Raw genomic sequence first — 21,587 nt, 5'->3', positions numbered from 1 at the left:
CACCAGAGCAATGGTTCTCTAACTTTAGGGCACATTAGAATCACATAGAGGGCTTTTACAACCATAAGCAGCTGTGCCCTCTGGCCAGAGATTCTGATTCAGAAGGTCTGGGATGGTGCCTGAGAATTTGCATTTCCAGCAAGTTTCCAGGGGATACTGATGATGCTGGTCCAGGAACCACCCCTGGAGACCACACTCTGCTCTCGGGTATGGTAGAGAAACAAGAAGGCAGGAACCCGGATCCCTCTGTGACTGTGTGGAGCAGAACAGTGTGCCTTCCCTGGACTGTTACAAGAGAGAAAAAGAAACTTCTCTGCCCTGTTGTGCTCTGGTACAGAAGCCCAGCTTTGTCTCTAACTGAATCCTATCTCCAGGAGTCTTCTCTGTATAATGTCCCACTCAAAGAGAAGAAAGGAAGTCCAGTGAGGTGGTCGTCAACCAGACCAGTGCCCAGAGCCAGGATGCAATTGCAGGTGGAAGGCTCCCACGCCTGACCTGGTTGACTTACTTCCCAAGTCCCATGTGGCCCTGCATCCTGTCTCCTCAAATGATTGCCAGGCACTTCTTCTCTTTGCCACCGAGGCCTGAAGCTTCACTTCACTGTCCAGTCATTGAGCAGCGCAAGATAGTCCAGCTGCCCCCTCCATGCCACTCATCCAAAGTCACTTCTGATTGCCAAAGCCAGAGGCAGCTTTTCAGACTTCATCCTGCCACTTCACCTCTGCCAAATTTGAAACCACTGAGCCCACCGCACCATCCTTTTTTTTTTTTAAAGGTTTTATTTATTTATTCATGAGAGAGAGAGAGAGAGGCAGAGACACAGGCAGAGGGAGAAGCAGGCTCCATGCAAGGAACCTGACGTGGGACTCAATCCCGGGTCTCCAGGATCATACCCCAGGCTGAAGGCGGTGCTAAACTGTTGGGCCATCAGGGCTGCCCTCACACCATCCTTTTGAAGCTCTCTCTTCCCTGCTGGTGTCTCAGCCCCACCCTCTCCCAATCCTTTCCGTATCTCTAATTTGCTCTAATCTGTGCATCATGCCACCAAGTCTCCTCTCCTCAGTCTCATTGGCTGGGTCCTCTTCTTGGTGCACTTCTTTAACTAAAGGCTGGCACTCCCACTGGAGCAAAGTGGGGACCAATCTTTGTGCTTTGCCTCCTGCCTTCCTTTTCAACCTCACTCACACCCAGTTCCACCTATGTCTCCAATGCCGATGACTCTCAGAAGCCTGCTGGGCCCTAGGCTCACTCCTGTGGCCACAGGTCCTTGACTGCCAGCCCAGCTGAAGCTAAGTCCGTATCTCCCCTACCAATCCCTAATCCTAGCAAGTGACACTCCCATCCTTCCACTCATCCAGTGCACCAGTCTTCAGGATTATGTTCTGCTCTTCCTCCTTTTTCAGCATCACCCCTTCCTGCCCCAACACTTATTACTTCACCAAGATGAAGAGGAGATAGTCACATCAGTGTCATCCAACAAAATGCACAAAGTGCAGAGAGAAAAGTGTGTCTTGGGGTGCTGAAGAGGAACTACTAGCAAGAGTCCCAGGACAAGTGGGAATCGAGCAAAGAAGTGGGAATTAGCAAATTGACAAAGCAGCCATATGCCAGGCTCAACATTCTGGACTTGATTATAAAAGCAATGGGCACCAGTGGACTTTCTGATTCAGGGATTGATAGAATTAGAGTCACCACTTACGAAGTAAGATTAAATAAACCCAAATGGTTTAGCAGGTTATACACCAGATCCTAAGGCTGGGGAACAAGCATTCCTTTAAATGAATTTTTTAAAAATTCCCCATAGAGCCCAGGCATCTGAAGGGAGAAGCAGGCCTGGCTGCTTCAAATCTCTGGCTGATTTTCTGGGGCTCTGTAAGGCCACAGCAGTGGACACTGTGTTGTCTAGGGCAGTTGAGGGCAGGCCATCCCAGCCCACCATTAGTCTAAAAAGCTGGCTAAGGTGGCTTACCTGGACCAGGCTAGGGGAGAAGTGAAACCCTAAACCCAATGAGGAAAATCACCCCTTCTCTGAACAAAGAGCAAAGGGTTTTAATGTTGACACATCAGGTCTCAAAGACACCTCAAAAAAAGGAAAAACTGCATTGCCTACTACACTTCCAGCTCCCTCTAAAAACCAGCTTCATTTTAGTGAAGAATACAGTCTATAATTTAGACTCGGAGAGGGATCTATATTAGAATGCTCCCCAGTCTTCATGAATGAATGGATGTATGATTTCCATCCAGCAAGATGGAATCATCTCTTTTCATCTCTACCCATGTGGAGACACTCGAGGCCCTGTCCAGGTGGGGGCTGCTTGGTCATCACCCCCAAAGGAAGGCTGGCGCTTGGCATGAGGGGGATGGGGCTGGGGAGTGTGTGTGCTCCTGGAATCCAGGAGGGGACAGGCACTAAGTAAGGGTGGTCCTCTCTCCCCATGATTCTCAAACAAAGAGGGATTGCTGAGAGGATGCCAGGAATGTCTGCTGACAACAAGGGATGATATTTACGGAGGCATTAGCAGATGGGGTTTGGCTGTGGCTGGGCAGGCAGAGGCCCAGGTGTTGGGGGGTCTAATTCAGGATTTCCATCACTACTTGCCAGTACTTTGGGCAAGTCACTGCCTCTCTCTGTGCCTCAGTTTTTTATGGGAAAGTTGGTGTTCTAGCAGTACATTCTTTCAAAGAAATGTGTATGTAGAACCAAACGTATAAAACAGATAAAGTATAGCTTCTTGGGCTGAAGGGGTGTGCTAAGTCTCCTTCCCCACATTCAAGCCCACTTGATCACTGTCTTCCCCTTTCCCCTCCTCACCCGAAAGCTGGAACCACAAAGAAATCCAGCTCTAGCACTCTGTGGGATTCTATGAGCTTTTTAAATTCTTTGATTGCATACTGTCCCCTGTACTTGTCCCTGGTCAAAATAAGCAAGGGGAGAACTGCTGGGATCTACAACATAGAAATCTACATCCTGTATCATAGATGCATGAGACCCAGAAGTGACCTCTGAGATCATGAGAAAACTTTCATTTTATAGATACTTCCACTTCTTTTGACCCCCACCTGGCCCTAGTTCCACCCCATTGTTTTCCTTTTTTTTGTTTTTTTTGTTTTTTTTGTTTTTTACTAAAGGAAAATACACTTAATATAAACTTGTACCCACTGAGCAACCACTCCTCACTCCCCCTACCCCAGGCTCCTGGAAACCTCTACTGAGCTTCCTTATGGATTTGCCTACTCTGAATACTTCATATCAATGGAATCATATAACATGTGATTTTCTGTGTCTGGCTTCTCTCGCTTAGCATAATATCTTCAAGGTTCATCCATGCTCGAGCATGGATTAGTACTTTATTCTTTGTTATAGCTGAATAATATTCATTTATAAGTATAGACCACTTTTTGCTTATCCAGTCATCTGTTGGTTGACATTTGGGTTGTTCCCAGCTTTTGGCTATAGTGAATAAAGCTGCTGTGAACATTCATGTACACGTTTTTGTTTGGGCACCTATTTTTAATTCCTCTGGGTAAAGCCTAAGAGTGGAATTGCCAGGTCACATGTTTAACTTCGTGAGGAATTGCCAAATTGTGTTCCAAGGCCTCACCTCATTTTTTTCAATATGGCGTCTGACCTAAGCAAGTGGGCCCGAGCATACTGGGCAATGGCTGCAGCCCTGCATGCTGGCATGTGGTTTGCTACTTCTGTCCTCTCCAGGCTTTAGCTCACTGATGGCTTGCACAGAGGATGGGAATAATAACGATAATAATAATGACATAATTATTACAGTACTTCTCACAGCAACTAAAGATCCTTAAGGACCCCCATTTTACATATGGAAAAACTTACTCAAAAACACACATCCTTGTCTGAAATACAGGTCCACCCTTGCATCCACAGCCTGTGGGCTCTAGAGGAGGCTTCCTACCCTCTCTCCCCTCCCCCACACCCAGCCTCCAGTCTGGAGATCCTCCTGCCCAGGCTCTTGGTGTCTGTTTCCCAGGAGCATGCCCTGGTCTGGCTCCTGCCAGGCCGCTTCATGAGCTGGGCTGCCTTCCAGGTTCTGCCACTACATCAGGCTTCTCTGATTAGCGCCCAGTTCCTAGCTGATGATGAGACCACCTCTGCCCAGTAGACTTCTGGCATAGCTGGGCCCCACTCTCTGCCCTCAGCTAGGGCCCCAGGGACACTGGGGCATGAGGATTGAGAGAGCTCGCTCCCCCTCCTCCTCAAGGCAGCTGCTGGCATATATGGGCTCACGCTGCCCATCACAGTTTTCCAGACCCTGTACACAGCCAGGGAACCTGAGCCTGGACTGGTCTTTGGCAGCACCTGAGGCCATGTGATTCTGGCAAGGCAAAAAGGCTGTCAGCTACAGACAAGGTGGGGCAGGAGGCCAGCCAGCGCTGCCCTCTCTGGTAGGTTCTGCTCTGCCAGCTAAGGCGCAGAGTTGGGGTGGAATCGACAGGTCTTCCCTGTCACCCACCGTCTACCCACAGGTGATTCAGTCAACAGCCAGCTGCAGGTCCCTGCCAGAAATTCAAGAAGGCCAGAGGGCTGGGTGGCCATGACTCTGAGAGCAGAGGGACAAACTCCCAAACATCCACAGTGAGCCAGGTGGACGTGGGAGATGCTCTGGGCCCCATGGGCCTCCCAAGGTTGGAATTAGGGCTCAGACTGGAGCTGGAGACTCATGGGACATCTGTTCTTAGGGACCAGAGTATGATTTCACTGTTGTGTGTGTGTGAGGGCGGATGGGGTGTAAGACATAGCTCCTTGAAGTAGTCTAGAGGATGTGAAAGGAACTCTGGGCCCCAAGTCAACGATGACCCCAGCTCAGCAAGGACTCCTACCAGGTTTGACTCAGGGACCCAGGTCCTCAGATGTACAGGCCCTCTCTGTTGTCCTCTCCTCCAGGATGGGATTCCCTAGCTGAGGGCAAAGTACTCCGCGCAGTGGCCTCCCCAAGCCCCCAGCTGCAGCCACTATTTGCTTGACCTGGTAGTCTCTGGAGAGCTGGTTGGGAAATGACACTGGGTGGAGCCCACAGAGGACACCTGTGAGCTTCAGGGAGTTGGTCCTTGCAGGGCAGTTTATGCATGATCCTGAGTGCAGGTGGGAGGGGGGCTTTTCTTCCCTCCACCATTCCTGGTGCTAGAAGGGTGCTGGGGATTGAATGTGAACGTGAGCCTGGTTCCCTATGCTTTGGGTTGTAATATATGTGGAAGGAAAACTGCTGTCATTTTTACCAGCTGTGTAAACTTGGGCAGGTTGTCCTAAGTACAAGAGCCAGTTTCCTCCTCTGTCCTATGGGGATAAGAAGGCGCTTAAGGACCTCAGAAAGAGTAACCTTGAGGACCAGTCAGCACTGGTTGACTGCCACCTGCTCCCTCCTGACCCCGCCAGCAATAGCAGCCTCCTTTACGGAGAAGAGGGTAGTCAGGAGGCTCTGCACTCTGGCAGGGATCAGCCAGGCTGGAGGAGAGATGCTCTGGGGTGGAAGGAGGGGTGCCTCTGGAGAGGCCTTCATTATGGGGCACACCAATTGGCTCTTAAGTACATTCACAACCTACTTGCTGGGAATCAGAAAGGCATAGACACTTCCTTCCCGGCAGCAAGAAATTAAACAAACAAACAAAAAAGCCTGAATGACATAAAAACTTGTCTCCTTTCCCAGAGAGTAGGATTTGTACAATTTCTCATTTGTTTTCAAAATAGTTCTGTCCTCTAGAGCAGGATACCATGGCTTAGCAGTAAGCTTAAAAGACCATTTCTTCCAAGGGGTTCTAAGTTGGAGGTCCTTGAAATTATAAGAATGAAAATGTTATATGTGCTGGGGTTCCATAGGTTTTAGAAGGTTTCCCAAAGAGGTTCATGACCACACCCAACAAAAAGATTAAGATTCCTATTTTGGGGAGTTGTAGACAAGGCCTTAATTATCAACTCCCAGGAGAAAGGCCTTGTGTTAGGCACAGGATCAGGGCCCCTGTGGGCCCCAGGGATGCCATAAGAGGCTGAGCTGGGGCTAGAAACCAGTATCCCAGGTATCCAGACCCTGGTTGAGCTTGATTCCTATGTATCACATGGACCGACAGAACCATGTTCTCATATATACGAGGGTGAGGAAGAGAGCATGTATGCATCCAAATTTAAATTCCAATTTTCACTTCAGGGCTTGGATGTAAATCTGTTAGGTCTTAAGTCCAGAAAGTGATGTAATTTATTGGAGAGAGTGTGGAAGCTGCTAAGATCCCTGATAAATAAACCATGTTTCTTCATCTCAGTTCTGTGAAAATATATTTCCTAGGGACATAGAAACCCCCTTGGAAAGTGCTAGAATCCTCTCCCTGCAGGAGAGCCAAACACATAGATTCTTGTCTTTTAAAGATATTTGACCCTTCTGAGCAAGGAAATAATGCACTCTCGTGGCAACTAACCAACAACCCCCGCACTGTTACCCTAATTCTTTACAAAAAGAAGGAAGAACTTAGTTCCATGAGTTATAGAGGGAGGATGTTATAGAAACAGACTTGGCATCAGAACACTCTAGATATTGCCCACATCGGCTCCTGAACAATTAAATGTACTGATTACATCACCATTAGCATCACTACTTATTGTTTCTAAAGTTTAGAGAGCTGCTGCATGTCCCAGGACTAGAATATGGAGAAGGAGCCTGTCCGCTCCCATATGTTGGCCAGACTCAGAGGGTAGATGTCATTTCTCGTTTCTGCCTGAGTAGGTCTGAGAAGGGCTGCCCTCAAGTGCATATCTCTGATTCTCAGCCCAGTGCTTGGGCTTTAGGAGGACTGCAGGCTCCTGACACTGCCAACAGCCATGATCTCTGAGCTCCCACTGCCTCTGGTTGTTACTGAGCCTTTTAATACTAGGACATCAGGAAATAACAAGTCTACAGTGCTTGGGAAGTGTGAAGAACTCTAAAAGGATGGCTCATTATTATTGATGGTGATGATAATATGTGGCATGTAGTATTTATGTACCACTTTGGCTGCTAATTTCCAAAATGAGGAGGGAAGAATTTAAAGACCCAGCCAGTTCTATGGGTCACAACTGCATTCTTGACAATTCAGTAGAATCTTTACCTCTGGTTACCCATGTGCTTCTGGTCTTTGAATTCTTTCTAAGATGGCACATCAGCAATCCAACTGTTGGGTAGTGTGGGCTCACCTCCTGCCAAGGGTGCACAAGACACTGGGCAAGAATTAGGAGAGTGGGAAATAACTGCTTTCTAGGTCTATGAGCTCACCCAATTTAGATGTGTTGAAATGCCACATCATGCTTGATCATGGGCAAGCTTCCCCACCACCCCACCCTCACCAACTTTGAGGCCAGACCTCCCTGGATTTGAATCTCAGCTCTGCCATTTTTTTTTAATTCATGAGAGACACACAGAGAGAGGCAGAGACATAGGCAGAGGGAGAAGCAGGCTCCCTGTGGGAAGCCCGATGTGGGACTCGATCCCAAGACCCTGGGATCATGACCTGAGCCAAAGGTAGATGCTCAATCACTGACCACCCAGGTGCCCCACAGCTCTGCCATTTGTCAGCTGTGAGATTTGGGGAAGGTCTTTAACTTACATGTGCCTCAACATTCATGACTATAAAATGGGGGGAATAGCACTGATTTTGTAAGTCTGTGATGATCATATGAGATATCATATATGCACACAACACCTAGAACAAGAACTGCACACAACACCTAGAACATAAGTCCTATTACACTCCTCATTGCCTCACAGGCTACATTGTTGGAGGGCAGGCAAGTGGGCTAAGTTTCCTGGGGTAATCCTTAGAGGAGGCAGTTGGGATAAGACAAGGCACCCAGCATCAGTGGGGTACTGATCAGCAACACAGCTTTCCTACTTCCTAGGCACATACATGTTTATTTCCATTATCTCTAAGATAGTTCAGAAGTGGGCTTAAACCCCCAAATTTACCAAATGGGTGCCTTCTGTAACTTAAAAGACAAACATATATAGTAATGAAAAACAGAGCCCAAAGCTAAAATTTTTGTCAAGGACAATTTTCATAAGGGAGGAATTCGTTATTGCTGTTGGTGGCATTATTCTTATCCCAAGCTCACTTCACCTTCTGGGCCTCAGCTGTGAGCAAAAGAACAATTCCAGTTATTTCCAGCCTTAGATTGCAAAGCAAGACCTTGAGGCCCTGCTGTGCCACCTGCCTGCCTCCTCCTTCCCTCCTGTGCACTCAACACACTTGGGACATGATGTTGGCCTGGTTGGGCAGGCTCAGGTTTGAGAGGCCACACGCCTCAGAGTAGAGTTCTCAAGCTTGAGGTGGTGCAGAATGAGTTGGAAGCCTTGTTAAAACAGATCTCTGGACCCATCCCCAGAGAGTTTCTGAGTTAGCAGGTCAGAGTGGGGCCCAGGATTTTTAATTTATTTTACTTAAATCCAATTGCCCACATATAGTATAATACCCAATGCTCATCCCATCAAGTGCCCTCCTTAGTGCCCTTCACCCAGTCACCCCATCCCCCCTCCATGTCCCCTTCTGCAACCCTTTTCTTGTTTCCCAGAGTTAGGAGTCTCTCATGGTTTCTCTTTTCTCTAATTTTTGCCACTGACTCAGTTTCCCCTCTTCCTTTATGGTCCCTTTCAGTATTTCTTATATTCCACATATGACTGAAATCATATGATAATTGTCTTTCTCCAACTGACTTATTTCATGCAGCATGATACCCTCCAGTTCCATCCACATCATAAATGGTGTTGGGAAAATAGGACAGCCACATGCAGAAGAATGAAACTGGACCATTCTCTTACACCATGCACAAAGATAAACTCAAAATGGATGAAGGGCCCTGGATTTTGAGAGATGTTGATTCTGCGGTACTCTACTTTGAGAACAATGGCCTCAGAGCAGTGCTTGTTAACTTTAGCTACACTAGACCCACTGGAGGAATTTGTGAAAATCTCGATTCCAAGGCTGCAGGCCGGTGAATGAAAGTGGGGTCTCAGAGCTTGGCTCCTGAGAGACTGTGGTTCGGAGGCTAGGCCTTCCTCTAGCACAAGCTAGCCCCTGTGCCCGCCTTCAGTGCTCTGGGGTCCTTGAGCTGTCCGTAACCACAGGTGGGTTGACTGGAGCTCTGGAAACTGCTTCTGGTAGAAGACCAGCTAACAACTCTCCCAGGCTCTGAAGGCCACGTGGTCTAAGCAGCATGGTCCTCTTTGTCCTTCTGTTGTTTCAACCTTTTAACTAAGCTTAGCTTGCGGGTCATGCGAAACAGTTTGCAGACCCCTGAAGAACAGCATGTCATGCGACTGTCATATTTATTTTTTAAATTTTTAAAAAGATTTTATTTATTCATGAGAGACACAGATACACAGATACACACACACACACACACACACACACACACACACACACACAGGTAGAGGGAGAAGCAGGCTCCATGCAGGGAGCCCGATGCGGGACTCGATCCCAGGACCCTGGATCATGACCTGAGTCAAAGGCAGATGCTCAACTGTTGAGGCGCGAGGCGCCCCCTGACTTTCAGACTTAATCATGAAAATATCTATTTACAATTAGCATTACTCAGACAATGAATTAAAACCCACGTAGAAGGTAGACCAACTTAAAAGGAATAAAGGAACAAAGTAAATGTGGTCTCTCTGCTATCTGTAACTACTTCTAACAGGTTCATGTTAAAAAAAAAAAAAGAGGTGGAAAGAACTTTTTCAGTTCATGGTATTAGTCCTTGCTTCCTAGTATTCACTGGGAACTTGAGGTTTTCACCCCCTGTGAAAAGCTCTTAGCCAGTGGCCATGCTATCAGAAAGTGTTAATTGCTGAGTGTTTGTTTGTTTGTTTATTTATTTATTTTTATCGGAGTTCAATTTGCCAACATATAGTATAATACCCAGTGCTCATCCCGTCAAGTGCCCCCCCTCAGTGGCCATCACCTAGTCACCCCGTCCCCCCCGCCCACCTCCCCTTCCACTACCCCTTGTTCCTTTCCTAGAGTTAGGAGTCTCTCATGTTCTGTCTCCCACACTGATATTTCTCACTCAGTTCCCCTCTTTTCCCCTATAATCCCTTTCACTATTTTTTATATTCCCCGAATGAATGAAACCATATAATGTTTGTCTTTCTCCGACTTACTTCACTCAGCATAATACCCTCCAGTTTCATCCACGTCGAAGCAAATGGTGGGTATTTGTTCTTTCTGATGGCTAAGTAATATGCCATTGTATATATATACTACATCTTCTTTAGCCATTCATCTTTCGATGGACCCCGAGGCTCCTTCCACAGTTTGGTTATTGTGGACATTGCTACTATGAACATCGGGGTGCAGGTGTCCCGGCGTTTCACTGCATCTGTAACTTTGGGGCAAATCCCCAGCAGTGCAATTGCTGGGTCATAGGGCAGTTCTATTTTTAACTCTTTGAGGAACCTCCACAGTTTTTCAGAGTGTCTGTACCAGTTCACATTCCCACCAATAGTGTAAGAGGGTTCCCCTTTCTCCACATCCTCTCCAACATCTGTTGTTTCCTGTCTTGTTAATTTTCCCCATTCTCACTGGTGTGAGGTGGTATTTCATTGTGGTTTTGATTTGTATTTCCCTGATGCAAGTGGTTCAACACTTGTAAAGCAATCAATGTGATAGATCATATCAACAAGAGAAAAAACAAGAACCATATGATCCTCTCAATAGATGCAGAGAAAACATTTGACAAAATACAGCATCCATTCCTGATCAAAACTCTACAGAGTGTAGGGACAGAGGGAACATTCCTCAGCATCTTAAAAGCCATCTACGAAAAGCCCACAGCAATTATCATTCTCAATGGGGAAACACTGGGAGCCTTTACCCTAAGATCAGGAACACGAGAGGGATGTCCACTCTCGCCACTGCTATTTAACATAGTACTAGAAGTCCCAGCCTCAGCAATCAGACAACAAAAAGAAATAAAAGGCATTCAAATTGGCAAAGAAGAAGTCAAACTCTCCGTCTTTGCAGATGACATGATACTGTTCATAGAAAACCCAGAAGACTCTACCCCAAGATTGCTAGAACTCATACAGCAAATTGGCAGTGTGGCAGGATATAAAATCAATGCCCAGAAGTCAGTGGCATTTCTCTACACTAACAATGAGACTGAAGAAAGAGAAATAGTCAATCCCATTTACAATTGCACCCAAAAGCATAAGAAGCCTAGGAATAAACCTAACCAAAGAGGTAAAAGATCTATACCCTAAAAACTACGGAACACTTCTGAAAGAAATTGAGGAAGACACAAAGAGATGGAAAAATATTCCATGCTCATGGATTGGAAGAATTGATATTGTGAAAATGTCAATGCTACCCAGGGCAATTTACACATTCAATGCAATCCCTATCAAAATACCATGGACTTTCTTCAGAGAGTTAGAACAAATCATCTTAAGATTTGTGTGGAATCAGAAAAGACTCCGAATAGCCAGGGGAATATTAAAAAAGAAAACCAGAGCCGGGGGCATCACAATGCCAGATTTCAGGTTGTACTACAAAGCTGTGGTCATCAAGACAATGTGGTACTGGCACAAAAACAGACACATAGATCAATGGAACAGAATAGAGAATCCAGAAATGGGCCCTCAACTCTATGGTCAACTAATATTCGACAAAGCAGGAAAGACTATCCACTGGAAAGAGGACAGTCTCTTCAATAAATGATGCTGGGAAAATTGGACAGCCACGTGCAGAAGAACGAAACTAGACCATTCTCTTACACCAGACACAAAGATAAATTCAAAATGGATGAAAGATCTAAGTGTGAGACAAGAATCCATCAAAATCCAATAGGAGAACACAGGCAACACCCTTTTTGAATTTGGCCACAGCAACTTCTTGCAAGATACATCTATGAAGGCAAGGGAAACAAAAGCAAAAATGAACTGTTGGTACTTAAGATAAAAAGCTTCAGCACAGGAAAAGAAACAGTCACAAAACTAAAAGACAACCTACAGAATGGGAGAAGATATTTGCAAATGACGTATCAGATAAAGGGCTACTATCCAAGATATATAAAGAACTTATTAAACTCAACAGCAAAGAAACAATCCAATCATGAAATGGGCAAAAGACATGAACAGAAATCTCACAGAGGAAGACACAGACGTGGCCAACAGGCACATGAGAAAATGCTCCGCAACACTTGCTTTCTGAGTATTTTATTCTGGCCAGGCACTTCCAGTCCTAACTTCCTGTCTCCTTGCCTCACTTGTCTCACCACAGAGGGAGGGATTCATTTCTTCTGGAAGGTCTGGCTTCCTTAAGCCTCTCTGTGGGCAAAAAGCACCCCCAAAATGTGGAGTCATCCAAAAAGTACCACCTTGATTGGTAACTAAGCCACACCCTTCCTCAACCCAAACAATCTGTTTGGTTTGGGTATAAAAATGGTCATGCCTAGAACAGCTAGCTGGTATCTTTGAACCTCAGACAAAAACGGGCCATATCCACCTTTACTCCCGTTCTTTGTTCCTTCCTTTTGAGCTCCTTAAACATGCTAGGCCTGTGAGTAAATGATCCAAGCTGTTTAAAAATGTAAATGATTTCAAGGAGAAGGATGGAGACCTGGATAACGAAATGGAAGTCTTTGCTATTTTCTAAAGATATAAAATCCTCACTGGAATCTGAGGGCACTCGAATGGCCCAATCATTTAAAGGATGTGTTCTGCCCAAGTGGGCCACCATCTAAAAATGTGACCAAAATGAAAGGTCAAGGATTGAAGCCCAGCTGGCATTGGGAGCAGGCAAACTGCAGACTCCCAGTATCTTAAGCTGAGGAGGGTCTGGCACTTGGTTTAATGCTCTGCTATTGGCATCCTGCAATTTTTAATAATTTTATCTTTCAGCTCATGGTTTGTATGTGAAGCCCCATGTGATGGTGGGCATGAATGTGAGGAGAGAGGCGCAGTGTGTGTGTCCACTGTTCCTTGCTGATCTCATCTGATCTGCGATGCCCCATGAGCTCAGAATTCCCTGGGGATCCTCCAGGCGAGGTCCTCTGGGAACCTCAGAGTGAGTACAAGGCAAGGTATTCTGTTTATAACCAGGCAAGTGGGTGCTAATGGCCCAAGGAGGTCAGTCTTTCTGCTGGAACCAGAGCTTTGCAGAAAGCAAACTATGCATTGTAAGAAACACATAGCAGCCACGGACCCCTGTGATACCCTGTCCTTTTCTGTATGTGGCACTTCCTGCATTAGTCATCTACTTGTGCTCAAAATGATGAGCCAAAGGGCTGAAAGTGGAGTGTAACAGTGTTTGACAGAAGGTGCATGTATCAAGAAGGTAAACAAAAACATCAAGGTTTTGTGCATTATTTCCAGTGCTCTGAGAAGAATAGAATATGAGCTAGGATGTATGAATTGTGTGATTTTGGTGATTCTACATATGAGTTAACCGCTCATATGTTGGCATTTAGCTTACTTCATTTTTTTGTTTTACTTACTTAAGTAATCCCTACCCTCTACGTGGGGCTCGAACTTACCACCCCAAGATCAAGAGTCACACGCTCTTCCGCAGGAGCCAGCCAGGTGCCCCTACTTGCATTTAAAACTGACATTGCACAATATCAAGATGAATGAGTAAAATGCATGCTAATGCTTTAAAGTTTTAATTTTTCTTTACTTAGAATGCCACTGAGTGGCCAATAAAATCTACCGTGACAGGTCAAGAAAGAGACTGCAGAAGACTGGAAAAAGATTTACATGTTAGTACTTTTCATGGCACTTTTTCCTGCTTTTTGAACCACAGGTCCACAGGTTCATTTTGCACTGGGTCTGACAAACTAACGGCCAGCCCTGGTTGAAGTGCTTCTCCCAGAGGCACAGCCTTAGTGATGACTGAGAAGCTCCCTCCTGAAATACCTACGCTATGAACACTCATTGAACTCCTACTATTTGCCCAGCTGGGTGCTAGTTGTCAAGGATAAAAAGTCAAAAACATCATTTCTACCCCCAAGCTGTGGTGAAGAATATAATTCTGGAACCAGAGTATTGGACACGGCTTCCCAAGGATCAGAATCCTAGTACTTGTTTGTGGAAGAGGGTCTAAGAGAGAAATGTGTTTACAATACTTCAAGAGCACCTATGGAAAGACGAGCACTTACCTGTCAAAAAAGCTTCAGAGGCTAGCTACCACACCTCCACAATCAAACAGGATAGTGGAAAATTTTTTATAATTTTGCAATCTGTTCCAAACCTCAGATTAGCTGGACAACACCAGCCCAGTCCTGTTCTTTGTTCTCTTCTCTTAGGCACCCTAGAATCTACTGGTTAAATGGTCTACACTGATCTTTTTAAAATGTAAAGGATAGAAAGTAGAAAAGTAGACACTAGGTAATGAAAGCACTATTCACTTTTATGGTCTTTGATTAATTGTTTTTGATGGAGAAACAAATTTTCATTTGTACCAAAGCGTGGCTGACAAAAATCTTACCAAACATTGGTTCAAAAAAGAAGAAGAATCTGGAAGTCAGGACACAGGTGAGAGCCGCTGCAGGATTCTCTGCCGCTGCCTGCCGTCAAAGAGGGTCAGGGAACTCTACTTTATTTCAAAACTTACTACTTCAAAAGAGATCAGGGAACATCAGAGCAATTTCCTTTAACATTTCCTGAACCCATGTAACAGCCTCAATTCTTGAATTCTTGGCATTTTGCAGTAAAACCCCTTAAGTCTTTAAGAAGGGTCAATTTGTACACAGGGCACTAAGGCAGGAGGGAGCTGCTTAAATCTAGCTGCATCCTGCTCACCTGCTGCATCCCCAGAGTCCTGTGTGGGGAGCGGAATGGCCTGGGGGGCACCCAGAGGAGAAAAAGGGTGGTTGGCTGGACAGGGTGTACCCCCCAATGACTGGCAAACAAGATCAGGGTTGGGACTCATGGTGCAGCAGTCACCACCTGGCGGGCCCCCTTGTCATTGAGAAGCCTTGTCCAGAGTGTTCATCTTGGTCAGCCCACATCTGGGTGCTCTGTGCCCCTCTTTGAATTTGGGGTTCTCCACATTTAACTCAGCCATTTGTACCCAGGCCAGCCGGGAGTTAGAGATCCTTTCTTTGGTGGCAGAGGAGGAACCAAAGCTCAGTGAGATCACGAAACACACGGACAGCCACCCACAAGGAAGGGATTCCAGGCTGGAGCGCCTGACCCCGAGCTGGGCTCTCCACCCTGCCATCCACACCGGTTTTCCTTTCATTCCCTGAGCTCCAGCTATGGCTTGGATGAGCACTACACCATGGAGCATGCACTCAGCTGTTTTCTCCTCTCTTCCTGGGAGTGATTCCAATCTCCTAACAACTAGATGCTTGGAGGTCTGGGCCAGGTCTTTAGGTATTCTCAGGCCTGAAGGCTCATAGGAGGCACTATGTGAGTATGTGCTATTGATTGGCCCCTCCTTCAACTCTGCAGGGTAACCCCTTGTAAAGACAGACGTCATGAACCCAGGAGCCCACGGAAGTCAGCCAGAGCTGGGCCGGCTACAAGAAGTGAGGTCAAGGGTCAGAAGGAATTAACAGGGGTTCTGTGTTCCCTGTCTCCTTTTTACTTTTCTCCATAGCCTCCCTCTCAGTCACGAACCCAAAACAGCCCAACTAAACAACTGAATGTCCTTCTCCTTAAGGTTGTGCTATTAATATATAATATTCCCATTACATGTTACGTACTATTAGTACATACTTATATATTATATATTATATGTATACTATATATACATTATTATATACTACCTATACTATTATATATTATATATTATTGCTATTTTATGTTATTTCTATTACTATATAGTATATAATAGTAATATATAGTATATAATGCTAACAGTACATACTATAATATGTAATTATATAATATGTATAATATATACTAATAGCATGTACTTAGTATATGTTATTATGCTACATATTATATACTATACATTCATTCAACCTACATAATTACATATATATAATATTATGTGTTACATAACTATATCATAGTAGGCATGTGCTATACTAACTCTTATGGGGTTTAACAAAGGTGGTGGTCAACATGTATTCTGTGCCAAAGACCTGGGCACAGGCCTGATTACGAGAGCCATAACACCACCTGCAGATGGATTTACAGGAAGAGACCACCCCGGGCCTGACAAGGCTGCTGTAAATATGGGCCAGGGTGCGCCATCATGTTGCGCCAACTACTCAAGAAAAAGCATGCTGAGTTGACATCTGCAGGGCAGGAGACATGTCTGGGCGGTCCACCTGGGAACACACTCCAGGCTGGATGATGACAGACACAGTCATCCTGAACAGGCAGCTCTCAAGTATCAGAGTGTGGCTTATCCACTTTGCAGATGTTACTCAGTATCCCCTCCTGCTCAGCTCACATGGTTCAGAGTTCCCATGGACCGCCTGTTGCTGTACTGTGTGCAAAATAATTTTCATATTAACCTTATCCAAAAATTCAGGAAATTAAACCAGTTACAAAAAACATAAACCTATGACAACTTCCATGGCCAAGCAGAAATGATCTGCAGGATCTCAATGTCTGAATCACCATCTTTGGTCCTCCTGGAGGGCCAAGCACGTATTACTTCCAGATGCAGTACTATTATTTCAACTTGGAGTTGAAAAGGCCCCTAGGAATCTTCTGATACAATGGTTTTTCCAGTTTTATCTTTGTGGGAGGGCCTTTTCTTCAAAGGAAATCCTACCTGGAAGCCAGCCCATAACTCAGATTAACCCCAGCTGCTGGAGTGAGGGACCCATGGCCTGCCTTACAGGTTTGTTCCTCCCTCAAAAGCTCTTAGGAACACAGTTTGAAAAGCTTGCCGCTGCCATTCCCTGCTTATTAAGTTACTTGCTTGCTCTCTGACATAATCTTCTTTGAGTACCTACTATGTTCCGGGTGTGGGTGAGCCAGCAGGTAAGGCCAGGGGAGGGCCCTGCTTTTCCAAATCTTCCATTATGGCTGGAGATAGCAGAGTTAAGTTCAGATGATGGCAAGTGCTATGAAAGATCAGATCAAGGCAATGAGCTTGTGGCCCAGGAGGAAGCTCCTTCAAACAGGGGATGGAGGAATGACCTCTCTGGAGAAGTGAAACAGGAGCTGAGGGCAGAACAAAAATCTGGACAGATGCCTTGATTTTGACCACTGAGGAAGCAGACCTAAAGAGGTAAAGTGACTCTCCCCGGGTACACCAAGCAAGTTGGAAGCAGAGTCAGGACTTGACTCTGGGTTCCAGGCCCCCTGGCCAAAGGCTTTTCCTTCCCAGTGTTTATTAAACAGCCACCAAATGCAAATGAGGCACTGTAACAAGGGACATCCAAGTGCCCACCACACCCCAACCATAGCTTGGCTGCCTGTTATGACTCTCGGCATCCTCTCAGCCCTCCTCAGCCGATTTGGGCCTGGCTCTGTACCCCAGAAGACAGCACCCTGCAGTTGACATCCCACACCCATGACAATGCTTGGGGAAGCTTCCTCCTCCCCTATCTCCCTGGCTTCTTTCCAACTGTGGCAAGTGCTCATTACTGCTCCTGCTGGTGGCTTGAAGATAAAAGCAAAATGGTGGCTCACCCAGAGGAAGGCTCTCTGAAAAGTCAAGCTGCTCTAGGGTTACACAACAGAAAGGCCAGTCAAGCCAGTTTTCCTCCCGGGCTGCAGAAGGCTTTCACACAAAACCTCCTGCACCACACAGGTCTGGGAGTATCTCACACACCAGGAGTCCAAAGCTGGGCTCTAGGCACATGCCGCTGTGATGCTGAGTATCGGCAACCCCCAACCAAAGAGTTCCAGGCCCTCAAAGTGTTCCCCAAGCCTCTGACTTGGACTCAGCCCCATGAGCCCAGCATTTGCCTTTCACCCTTGGAGCCTAAGGCTGTCCCAGCACTTTCTCAGGCATTAGTCATTTTGAGCCTCCAGGTACCTCCTGAGGGAGGCAGGACAGCAGTTCTGTAAGTCCCATTTTGCACACAAAGCAACTGAGCCCCTGAGAAACCTCTGCAGGGAACATCACTAGTAATATAGGTAACAACCACTGATTCTGATTCAAACTCAGGGCTCCAGACTCCAAAGGTAGCTATCATCCAGCTGCTCACAAATTAAATACAGAGTATCCACCGTGGCCTAATACCACACTCATTCTCATCCCACCCTTCCACCTACATCTTATGCCTTGGAGTGTATTTACCAGTGTTTCCAAAAGCTGTCTCTTCTCTGTGCCACCCCTGACTCCTAACGTTTGCCCACACCCTGGAGAGATCTGTAGCAATTCAGACCCAAGGTGAGATGCTCTACTGCCCAACCCGACTGACCCCTCCTCCCTTTCATATTTTTCAGCCAGTTCATGCTTGTCAGCACTGCACATACCACTGGGAAGACAATACACCCTACAACCATCCACATCTTCCTTCTTCCCATACCAAATCAGCCAACTGCACCTGCAGGAGTGGACAGGCAAACACAGGTGACAGGGCCTGCCCAGCCGTGTCCTCACAATACACAGATGTGCCCCCATGGGATTCAGGGGACCTGCCGGGCAGGCAGACCTGCGGGCGCATTAGCCACACCAGCCGCCAGCATTTAGCAAACTCTCTTTGGCAGGCGCTGCTGAGCCAAAGTCCATTACAATTCTAGCTAGAATTACTCTGGACTGGCCACCGGGCCTTGGGCCTAACAGCCAGCTGCTAGAGTTCAGGCGGACAAAGAGAATGACATTTTGAAGAGACAGGCCCTGGGCGCGCTGGGCTGCGCGGCCCTCGGAGGCGCCGGGCTCTCTCCCAGCGAAGGCCCCGCGCGCAGAAGGGCGGACCCGAGAGCAGAAGCCGGGAGACCAACGCCGCGTCCGCCCTGCGGGACCCGGCCGCCCGCCCCCCGCCGCAGCCCGAGGCCCCGCCGCTGACCGGCTCTGAACCCGCAACGCCGCGCGCGGAGGGGGCTGGGCGCCTCCCCACCTCCCCCCCGCCCCCGGCCCCCGCCCGGCCCCCGCCCTCCGAGCCCCGCGCCCCACCCCGGCCCTCCTCCCCCTGCGCCCCCCCCGGCCCCGGCCCTCCTCCCCCTGCGCCCCCCTCCCCCGCCCTCCGAGCCCCGCGCCGCTCCCCCCGGCCCCCGCCCGGCCCCGGTCCTCCTCCACCCCCCACTCCCGGTCCCGGCCCTCCTCCCCCTACGCCCCCCTCCCCCGCCCGGCCCGGCCCGGCCCTGCGAGCCCCGCGCCCCCCCCGCGCACTCACCGGGCTCCGCACGCAGCGACGGGAGCCGGAGGCTCGGGGCGCTCGGGAGGCTCGGGGCGCTCGCTGGGCACCCCGCCGCGCTCCGGCCGTGGCAGCCCCGGAGGTCGGGCTGCCGGAGCCCCCGGGCACTTCCTGCCGGCCCGCCCCGCCCCGCCCCGCGCCCCGAGCCCACCCTCCCGGCGCGCCCCCTCCGAGTCCCAGGCTCGGGGCCTCGCGGCCGGCGGCGGCGCCCGGAAGCCCGGAGCCGGGCCGCGTCTTTGCTCGGAGCTGGCCTCCCTCCGTCTCGGAGCTCCCAGAGCCAAGGAAGTCGCGGTGAGGGCCGCTGTGCTTGCCCGCGGATCCCTCCCGCAGGGAGGCGGCTCGCAAAGCTCCGGTCGGCCCTGCCCGCCCCCGGGGCCTCCGTCAGGTCTGGCTTGACCCTGGGTGGGTCGGTGGCTTAGGTCCGGGGAAAATGGCCCGTGGGGGCTTCCAGAGACTCTAGGGACAAGCCACTCGGACGGATCCCAATGAGCCGCCCCTCGCCCTCTGCCCACCCCTGTGCGTAAGAAGACTCCCCTGTCCCGGAGCGCCCTGTGGACCATGGGCTCGGCTTTATGTTTCCTGGGCCCAGGGAGCATCAAAACCTCTTCCTAGACTGGAGAAAAGCAGAAGAGTAAACACAGAGCCCAGGCTGTGCCCTGGCTGGGAACAGGTGCAAAGCTGCCTATGACTGGCTCTGCTCTAACTGTGCAGCATATTATCTCTCAAAGCAACAAAGGCCGGTGCCTGTCCAACCACTGTTCTGTTGAAACTGGACTGCAGCAAGCAAGGTTACCCATTTACCAGGGAGGCTAGGTCAGGGGAGCCATTGGAGACAGGGATTGCTGACAGAGGCATGGCACCAGAGCAAAAATTCAGCAGAGCAGGCAAGGTGGAGGTTGCAGGGGGTGATTGCAACGCTCCCTGTGAGGGGCAGACCCGAAGTGGGAGTGAATGTGAAGGATGCAGTGGACGCGGGTTCCACAGAGCCTGCCTTGTGTGTTGTGGATGGAAGTGTAGCCAGGGGACCTGAAGAAGGACTACGTTGGCTGTGGGTATGGAAGTCTGGAGGAAGACCTGGAGTGATGTGAAACTGAAAGAAGACAAGAAGGAGAGACTTTGAACAACGTAGAGTGGGCCTGGCTAAGGACAAATTCAAGCTTGAAAACAAGCTAGTGAGGGGCACCTGGGTGGCTTAGTTAGTTAGGTATCTGCCATTGGCTGCGGCCATGGTCCTAGATTCCCAAGATCAAGCCACATATTATTAGGCTCCCTACTCAGCAGGGAGCCTGCTTCTCCTTTTCCCTCTGCTCCTCTGCCTGCTAGTACTTCTCTCTTTCTTAAATAAATAAATAAATAAAATCTTTAAGAGAAAGCAAGAAAAATAAGTAAAAGAAAGAAAGAAAAATAAAAGAAAGAAAAGGAGCCAGTGAAAGAAACTGACACCATCTAGGAGGGTCAGCACTGTGTAGGACACCCAAATCCAGGAGAAGCCCATGCTACAGGGACACCCAAGAAGAGGGTGCCCAAGAAAACTGGATTAGACTTGGAAATTAGGAGATCTTTGGGAGAATTCTGTGAGAATTATTTCAACAGTGGGGAGTACAAGCCACATTGCCCCTCCTTGGGGACATCTCATCCAATTAACTGATGCAGGAATACAAAGGCACATCCCCTTGCTTTCAGACCAGGAGACCCTGAAGGGTTATCCCAGCTCCAGGGCTTCCCAAGGGATCAACTGAGGCCTCCGTGAAAACTGCACATCAGTTCAAGTTCACTCTCTGTCCAGTCCCACTTCCTCACTTGCTTACAGGTATTGTTCCTAAGACTACTTATAGCAGACCTCCTACCTGCAGATCTCCATCTCCATGGAGAGTCCGTTTTCCAGAAATCCAACCTGAGATGTGGGGTCAGTGAGAAAGGGAGAGTGAAGTGGAGAGGATGAAGACAGAGGGCATGAACATCTGGCCCCAGCAGTAGGGAGACACAACAAAGTGGCAGGAGAGAGGCCTGAGTTGGCACAGATCATGATGGCCTCTCCCTTGGACCTTCTTCCAAGACTCTAATGAAATAGACCTCTCGTGAAGACCTTGAACTCTAATGGAGTCGTTTCAAGAGATGGAGGTCATCAGGAAAAGTCAGAGAAGATGGTGTTAGAGGAAAAGACAGAAATGGAGAGGGAGAGGAGAGTTCTTCATGGTAGAAATGGTTTTTCCAAAGCGGGGCAGAGGGGCAAAGGAGGAACAGGCCTGAGGAGAGAGAACGCTGTCGGTAGGGTAAGGATGAGGGAAAGTGCATGTTCATGGTGTTAGTAACATTAAACCAGTAATTCAGAAAGAGG

At 48.2% G+C, this 21,587-nt stretch overlaps 1 protein-coding gene across 11 annotated transcripts in view; it reads right to left on the bottom strand.

Moving 5' to 3' along the window:
* TSPAN11 (tetraspanin 11) overlaps positions 1 to 19,382 on the bottom strand; it is a 74,835-nt gene extending 55,453 nt beyond the window's left edge. For 10 of the 11 annotated variants that reach the window (XR_007406564.1, XR_007406566.1, XR_007406565.1 and 7 more), the window contains exon 1: positions 19,229 to 19,357. The gene's annotated coding sequence lies outside the window, so the exon portion shown is untranslated. Of the gene's footprint in view, positions 1 to 19,228 lie in introns of all 11 variants that reach the window. The other variant, XM_049102804.1, reaches the window with a different exon arrangement.
* Positions 19,383 to 21,587: the final 2,205 nt, after the last annotated feature.

This window comes from Canis lupus, chromosome 27 (assembly GCF_003254725.2).
Source record: "Canis lupus dingo isolate Sandy chromosome 27, ASM325472v2, whole genome shotgun sequence".
Classification (NCBI taxonomy): Eukaryota; Metazoa; Chordata; class Mammalia; order Carnivora; family Canidae; genus Canis; species Canis lupus.
Note: the sequence above shows the minus strand (reverse complement) of the source record. Positions and strands in the feature narration are given on the sequence as shown.